Genomic DNA, 8,370 nt, shown 5'->3' with positions numbered 1-8,370 from the left:
GAGTTGGAATCAGAGAACCCTTTTAATAGTAAATTGAATAGATTTGTGAAACAAATGAATCAAGTTCTCTCATGGATGATTTTCACCATGCCTATAAGATAATAACACATCAGTTGGTTAAGAATTTATTTATTTATTTTATTAAAAAATTAAAAAAAATTGTTTTATTTATTTATGGTAGTCACACACACACAGAGAGAGAGAGAGGCAGAGACACAGGCAGAGGGAGAAGCAGGCTCCATGCACTCGGAGCCCGACGTGGGATTCGATCCCGGGTCTCCAGGATCACGCCCTGGGCCAAAAGCAGGCGCTAAACTGCTGCGCCACCCAGGGATCCCAAGAAATTTTTTTAAATAACTTTTAAAAAAAGATTTTATTTATTTATTTATTTATTTATTTATTTATTCATTCATTCATTCATTCATTCATGAGAGAGAGAGAGAGAGAGGCAGAGACACAGGCAGAGGGAGAAGCAGGCTCCATGCAGGGAGCCCGACATGGGCCTCGATCCTGGGTCTGCAGGATCAGGCCCTGGCCTCAAGGAGGCGCTAAACCACTTAGCCACTGGGGCTGCCCTGGTTAAGAATTTTTAAATCTCCTTTTAACTTTGCAGTGATATACATACAGTTAAATAACATTTAACTTAAACTTTTGCTTTATTTGAAAGATTAAGTGCAGTTCAACGTAAAGACTGCTAACTCTGGGAAACGAACTAGGGGTGGTGGAAGGGGAGGAGGGCGGGGGGTGGGAGTGAATGGGTGACGGGCACTGGGGGTTATTCTGTATGTTAGTAAATTGAACACCAATAAAAAATAAATTAAAAAAAAATAAGTGCAGTTCAACTGGAATTGTGCTTCAAAATTTTTTTTTTTTTTTACCTAATCCATATTCTCACTTTCTGTTTTTTTTAATTTCCTTTTCCTTTTCTTTCTGAGGGGGGGGTGGGGGGGGTGGGGGTGGGGGGCGGAGAGAGAGAAAGAGAGATGAGGGAGAGAGAATCTTACACAGGTTCTGGGGCAGCCTGGGTGGCTCAGCAGTTTAGCGCCACCTTCAGCCCAGCTCGATCCTGGAGACCTGGGAGTCCTACGTCGGGCTTCCTGTGTGGAGCCTGCTTCTCCCTCTGCCTGTGTCTCTGCATCTCTCTCTCTCTGTGTCTCTCATAAATAAAATCTTAAAAAAAAAAAATCTTAAACAGGTTCCATGCCCATCCCAGAGCCCCATGTGAGGCGTGATACCAAAGTCAAGAGTCAGACGTTCTTCCTATTGAGCCACCCAGGTGCCCCTCTTTCTGGATTTAAAAGGAAATTTGTCGCTACTTTGTTGATACTAGTATTTACACATGAATCTTAAGTGGTAAATACATTTGATATGGAAGGCAAAGGAGAACAGGGAATACTGAGATAACTTTTGTTCTCTAGAGTTTTAGAAAATTAGAGATTGAGACAAAGGTGGCAGTAGGACATTATATTTATCAGTAAAATATAGTAATGAATAGTACTACCATTTTAATTTTCTAAGTCTAGAATTTCTGCCTTAAGTATATAAGAATATGAAATTTTTTCTTTGAAAACATTTTCCAGCCCTGAGCATTGCAAAATATCTACTGGCAGGATATTAACTTGGAACAGCAGACTGTTCTTTTTTTAGTAGCCTTTTTCCTGCAGATGTGACTTTAACAGAGGAAGATGTGTTGTTTTTGGTTTTTGTTTTTTTTGGTGTTTGTTTTTTGTTTTTCTGTTTTTTTTTTTTTTTTTTTTAGTTTTTTGTTTTATTTTTTTGTGCTCCATCAGGTAATCAGTAGTAGAAGTAAAGACAGTAGTCATTTGTTAAATGAACTCCAGTCAATTTAGGTATATTGTGTGTAGAGCTGTTTGAATGTTGGTGATTTCTACTATTATAAAATTGTTTTTTGAAACTCCTCTATGTAAATTTTAGAAATAAATTTTAACTATTTTAATACTGCTATCTATGATTTGGAGGTAGAGGAAGAGCAGATGTATTTAGTTTCTATTCTAAAGTGGGAGAATGAAAAATTGGTGGGAACATTTCTTATATTCCATTATCACATGACATTAGAAAAACAGGATGTATGGTGCAAATACTATTATAAAAATTTTAAAAATGCTTTGTAAATACTTTCCCCTTACCTATATTAGAATACACACTCTCTGGTCACATTTTAAATTTGATACTAAGGCAGAATTTTCTTTAGGATAAATTAGGTGGTATTTCTTTAAAATTTTTTATAAAGATTAATATCCTACTGAACAGGAATTTGACCCAGACTTACCTACATATGTGTATATGCTTCTAACTCTCTGGTCTTGACACTTGACTTTTTGCATTTTTCCTTTGTTGTACTTTAGTCCCTGTCGTAATCTGGAATGCAAAAAGAACTTCCGGGAAGGACATAGTATTACTTAAAAAATGTACAAATAGGAATAGAGTCATTAGTCAGTGACTAAGGATAGCTGAATTCAATTTCGCTGATGTTTAAAGTGTCTAATGTCCTGTCTTTCAGTGAGACGAACATTTGGCATTCAATATCTAGGATTGTGGGTGAGGTGAAAGGAAAGGTGAATTCTAATAATGAATCAAGGCAGGAACTGAAGGAGGCTTTGTTTGTTTCTTCAACTTGTTTTGTAATAGGATCACTTGTTTCAGTGAATAACCAAGTTGTAGTGACATGAGGAATTGCACGTTGCCTGTGAGATGTAGAATGACATAGGAACTGCCAAAATTCTTTTCATTTATCATGAATTCCAGAAACAGAACTTTTGACCAGAAGTATCACATTCCTTTTTCTTTTTTTTTAAACTAAACACTTTTCGTTCTTTAGGGAATAAAGCATTCCAGCTTTACTCGAAATCCCAAATGGAATCGTATTGCATGATTGTAATCAGAAAAAAAATTGTAAATAGCACCCAAGAGAGACTCTTAAGGCTGCTTTACCAAATTTAAATACAACTTGTGTCTATAATCCTTTCTCTCTCTCCTCCCCTCCCAATAATCACACTTAATTTGTATTAGAACTTTAATGAAAGTTCATAAACTTTCGGTCTAATTGGGAAAGAGGAATGTCAGTGTGTTAGCATGCAAGAAACCAAAGTATATAAGGGGCCTTGCTTATGATTTTAATTTTTTATATTAAGCTGAAAAGCAGAACAGGACCTGGGTTAATTTAATTTATTTAATTTAAGGGAGGGGGCAGAGGAAGAGGGAGAGAGAGAATCTTAAGCAGGCTCCATGCCCAGTGTGGAGCTCAATATGGGGCTCAGTCTCACAACCTTGAGATCATGACCAGAGCCGAAAAATCAAGAGTCAGATGCTTAACTGACTGAGCCACTCAGGCGCCCTAGGACCTGGGTTTCATACATATTTTGTTTTGCTCCTTACTTCATGTGTGTTAATACTGTGTTGCAGGATAAGATCGCCAAACCGGATTTTTGACGAGGTTGAAATATATTTAGCTCTTTGTTTTGCATACTTTATTTAATTTCTTTAAGATTTAGTTTCTTATCTCTTAATTTTCTTTCTCTCTTCTAATGAAGAGAAGGGATAGATGATATTTTCCATATTCCCAAACCTCTTTAAGATCTAAGTTAGGAAAAAGGAATAGTTAAACAAATAAGTAGGGGCACCTGGGTGGCTTAGTAGTTGAACATCTGCCTTTGCTCTGGTTGTGATCATGGGGTCCTAAATCGAGTCCCACATCAGGCTCCCCACAGGGAGCCTGCTTCTCCCTCTCTGTATCTGCTTCTCTCTGTGTGTCTCATGAATAAATAAGTAAAATCTTAAAGATACAAAAGAAACAAGTAAATAGATAAGTGCCATTGGTAACTTTCTGCCTCTAGCTACAACAGAAATTCAGAATTAAGTATATTAAGACTTGAAATGTAATGAAAGGGTAATAAGTAGGGTTTTATTCACTACGAAGAAAAGGATGAGAGGGGGAAGGTAGTGAACAGATCTAGGCAGAGTTTTTTTTTTTTTTTTTTTTAGGCAGAGTTTTAAGAAAGGTGAAGATTTCCTTAAACAGACTGACCTTACTCAAAGCAGAGACTGAGGGAGGTAGAAGTGGGGGAAAAATGGAAATTAAAATTGTATAAATGTGTGAAGCCAAATAATGGATGAAAGCTGTGTAGAAATGTATATTTGAATTAGAAGAGACAGTAAGAAGCCATTGCAATTTCTTGAACAGGAAAGCAACATGATAAAAGCATTTAAAAAACAATGACTCTATCAGCAGTGCTACTTTGGAATGTTTGGAAGAGAATAGTTCAGTTTTCCCTAATGTATGAATTCTGTCCTGGCGTTGGAATTTGGCAGTCAATTCTTAAATAGTTAACATTTTTCTACTGTATTCAGTTATCTTACCTGGTATATGAATATCAACTTTGTATGAATGTATTTTTACTTCTCTGTTTCAGAGCAGCATCTCAGTATAATCTTGGAAAAAAAAATCTTAACAGAGGGGTACCTGGCTGGATCAGTTAGTAGAGCATGTGACTCTTGATCTCAGGGTTGTAAGTTCAAGTCCCACGTTGAGTATGAGATTAAAAAACATGCCTAGGGATTCAGATTTGAATTAAAATTCAGTTACCTTTGGTGCTGAATCCAAATACCTCAACCAAAATGATGTTCAGATGAGCAGATATTTTATATGCACAGTTGTATTTGTAATGGTGTCGTAATTGCTTTGCTGCATAATCACTAAGAGGTTTCTTTTGACATTAATTGGAAGTTCTGTCTTAACTGTAGAAACATTTAAGTGTGAAAGATGTGTCTTAGAATTGAGATTATATGGTGTTTTCATAATGCTCATAGCAGATTTATGTCTCTAACATAGATTTGGAGTCTCAATATTATACACTAATAATTGAAACAATAAAATAGATTGGGAGTATTGTAGGATTTAATATCCTGAATTAGCAAGAAACAAAAAGAATAGTTACCAATAATAGAAAATTAGATATGTATACTATGAATGAATAGTAAGTAAGAGTACAGTATTATTTCTGTGTGTACACATGAACCAACAGTTTTGGACTTCAGATTTTAATTTATAAAATGGAAGGTAGTAAATCCTGCCCTATCTTGCAGGATTGGTTGTGAGGAACAAATGAAAGACACTGTGTTTTAAATTTGCTTAAAGGATTATGTAAACTTTTAACATACTGCTCAAATGTATTTATTATCATTATTATCACTATTACTTCTAAAAATACACAGCAGTATATTATAGTTCTTTATTAAAACCATGGTTTATAGAAAAGATTAGAAATTCCAGTACTTGGGATAGGAATATACATTTCTGGTATGATTTGAATGTATTATTATTTCAGGAAAAAGAATCTAAAGGAATGTTATATTTATTTGCTCATTGAAGCCAGGTATTTCTGTAATAATGATGAAGTCATCCATATCATAATTAAAAGAATAATAGAAAACACACAAAAAGGCATGGCTATGTAAATAATACAAATTCAAGTGTACAGATGAACTTCTTTTTCATCTTTCTGGTCAGGGACCAGTGAAATTCCTTGGGTCCTGGCAAAAATAAATGAACCAATGTATCTGTCCTTTTGGTGTGTTTTCATAGTTCAGGGCAAAGCAGGGTCCCACAGAATAATGCAACCTCTGTTGAAGGTTGTAGATATTGTTTCCATGGAGGAAACAAACTACCATGTAGAGAGTAAGTAGACACAGTGAACAACAGAATGAATTCAAGAACTGAAGATAATAGAAAAACCTTAAAGACATCATAAAACAGTTTGTTTTAAATGTTTAGAGATTAAAAGAAGGAACAGGAACCATAATGTTAAACTTGTACGATATGAAAGAGAAGCAGGAAGATTTGAAAGAGACCAAATAATACTTAGAAATGAAAAAAGCCCAGTACTTGAAATTTTTTTTTTCAGTACTTGAAATTAAAGTGTCAGTGATTTTCGTTGAACAAACTTTTGTGTTCTGTGTGCCATAATGTATTTCTTACTATAGTATAATATAATAATTTTAAAAGAATTAGTTAATTTGAAGAGGTATTTGAGGATATCACCCAGAAAATGGCATATACATATAAAGAGAAAAAATATATATTAGAAATGGTAAGAACATTGAAGACCAATTGAGTGTGTCTAACTTATGTCTAATAGGAATTTCAGAACCGAAAATAGAATGAATAAGAGATAATATCTGAAAGGAAGATAATAGCTGTAAGTTTAAAATTAAAATAGCTGTAAGTCCTAAAATTAAAGAGAATCATGAGATTTTAGATTGAAGAAGCATATTATATTCTGAACAAGATGCATAAAAAATAAATCCACACTTAGTATTTATTGAACATTTATTATTTGCCAAGCATGTTCTAATTTATATTTATTATTTCACTTAATTTCTTCAATAATCCTTTGGGAAAATTACTATTTTTGTTCCTTTTTAAAATCTGAGGAAACTGAGGCACCTGGGTGGCACAGTTGATTAAGTGTCCAACTCTTGATTTTGGCTCAGGTCATAATCTCAGGTCGTAAGATCAAACACTATGTGGGGCTCAGCACTGAGTGTGGAGCCTGCTTAAGATCCTCCCTCTCCCTCTCCCTCTGCCTGCCGCCCCACTCAGGCATACTTGCACTCTCTCTCTCTAAAATAAAACAAAATGAAATTTGAGGAAACTGAACCCAAGGAAGTTAAAACTCACATAACTTATAAATGATGGACAGTGTTTGAACACATTAAATCCCTTGACAACAATGACGAAGAAAAAATAGAAGTGGATACTATGTTAATAATATAAAGGGTACATGTTGAGATCTTTAAAAATTAAAATAGCAATTTTAAGCAGGTTTATTCTAAAAATGTGAAAATTTTGAATAAAATTTAGGATTTGTAGTTTTTGAGAAAAATGTAAATTACCAAAGTTGGCTAAAGGAAATGGAAAACCTAAAAAGAACTTTAACCCTTAAATAAATGGATTCAGTTTTTAAAAACTGCATGTATGAGAAATACCAGTCTCAATTATTTTACTTGTAACTTTTACCAAAATTTGAATTAGTAGCCTACCTCTCTCTTAAATGAAATGAAAAATTTAATGATTTTCCTGATTAGCACTTATCACTTCTCTAACTTATGTCTTACTGCTCCATTAGAGAGTAACCCTTATGTGGGCAAGGATCATGCCTTGCTTATTTGCCTACTGCATCTTTAGCATTTAGTAAACTACCTGTCATTTGGTAGGTTCTCATAAATACCTGACTGAAAAGTTTAGTAATGTAGTAATTATTATTTTAAAAATAGAAATCTTTGTGTTCTCATTTGAACTATCAAACTCCTACAGAGAAATAGTATATAAAGCAAGTTTGTTTATGTTTTGATATTTTATTATTTATTCTTTATAAAATGTATTTTATGAGGTTTTAATAAAAATATGTAAGTTTTAAAGTATGCCATTAATGATGCATTATATAATTAAATGGGGGAATCTTTTCGTGATGTATGCATATATCAAATCATTGTGTTATACACTAAGTACCTTACAATTTTGTCAATTATATCTCAGTAAAGCTAGGGGGAAATACCACCACCAAAAAAAAGGATATCATTTTAAACATACCTATTACTAGAGAATGATGTCTGTGAGATATAACAATTCTTCAACACTTTGAAGAATAATTTAGTGGAGGAAATAACAAATATTCTTTCCTGTTCTTTATCATAAGTACACAACTTTAATGCGTTTTTTCCCAATTTATTCTTCATCCTGTTTCAACATACTTAGTAAGATTTTATCTTAACAGGAACCTTTTCTTATATTCTTTTCTTTCATTCACTTTATTATTTAAAGAGGTATGTCAGATTTAAATGATTTTGCTTTCCCTCCTCTTACCTCTTTTCTTTATTCCTTTTGCTTGTATATTCTGCTTCTTGCACATCATAAATTTTATTTTCTCTAAAGATGTGTTTGCTGACTGACTTATTAAAGATTAATAAATCTTATTAAAGATATACCTGATAATAAATGCCAGATTTACTCTCAGGTTTTTTGTTTTTTCTTTCATGAGTTTAAATAAAGGAAAAGCCAGGTATGTTTTAGAAATAGGTTCATTCTTATCATGTATGGGATGTGGCATTTTAGTTTATGGTTAGTGTTGTTCTTATTTTGTTCTTTGAAATCAGAGATTTTTCATCTTTCTGTAATCACAGTAACTTTTGATGTCATTCAAATTCGAATGTGAAAATTAAACTTGTAACCAATTTCTTCATTAAGGAATAGGAGTTTTTGTGCTTGATAGATTTAAAAAAATCTTTTAAAAAAAGATTTCATTTATTTATTCATGAGAGACACAGAGGGAGAGAGAGAGACAGAGACACAGG

At 33.5% G+C, this 8,370-nt stretch overlaps 1 protein-coding gene across 2 annotated transcripts in view; it reads left to right on the top strand.

Moving 5' to 3' along the window:
* The window catches only part of SBF2 (SET binding factor 2), a 454,973-nt gene that overhangs the window by 126,986 nt on the left and 319,617 nt on the right, over positions 1-8,370 (top strand). The gene's annotated exons all lie outside the window — the stretch shown is intronic.

Source organism: Canis lupus, chromosome 21 (genome assembly GCF_011100685.1).
Source record: "Canis lupus familiaris isolate Mischka breed German Shepherd chromosome 21, alternate assembly UU_Cfam_GSD_1.0, whole genome shotgun sequence".
Lineage (NCBI taxonomy): Eukaryota > Metazoa > Chordata > Mammalia > Carnivora > Canidae > Canis > Canis lupus.
The sequence above is the reverse complement of the archived record's forward strand: the minus strand, read 5'-3'. Positions and strand labels throughout refer to the sequence as shown.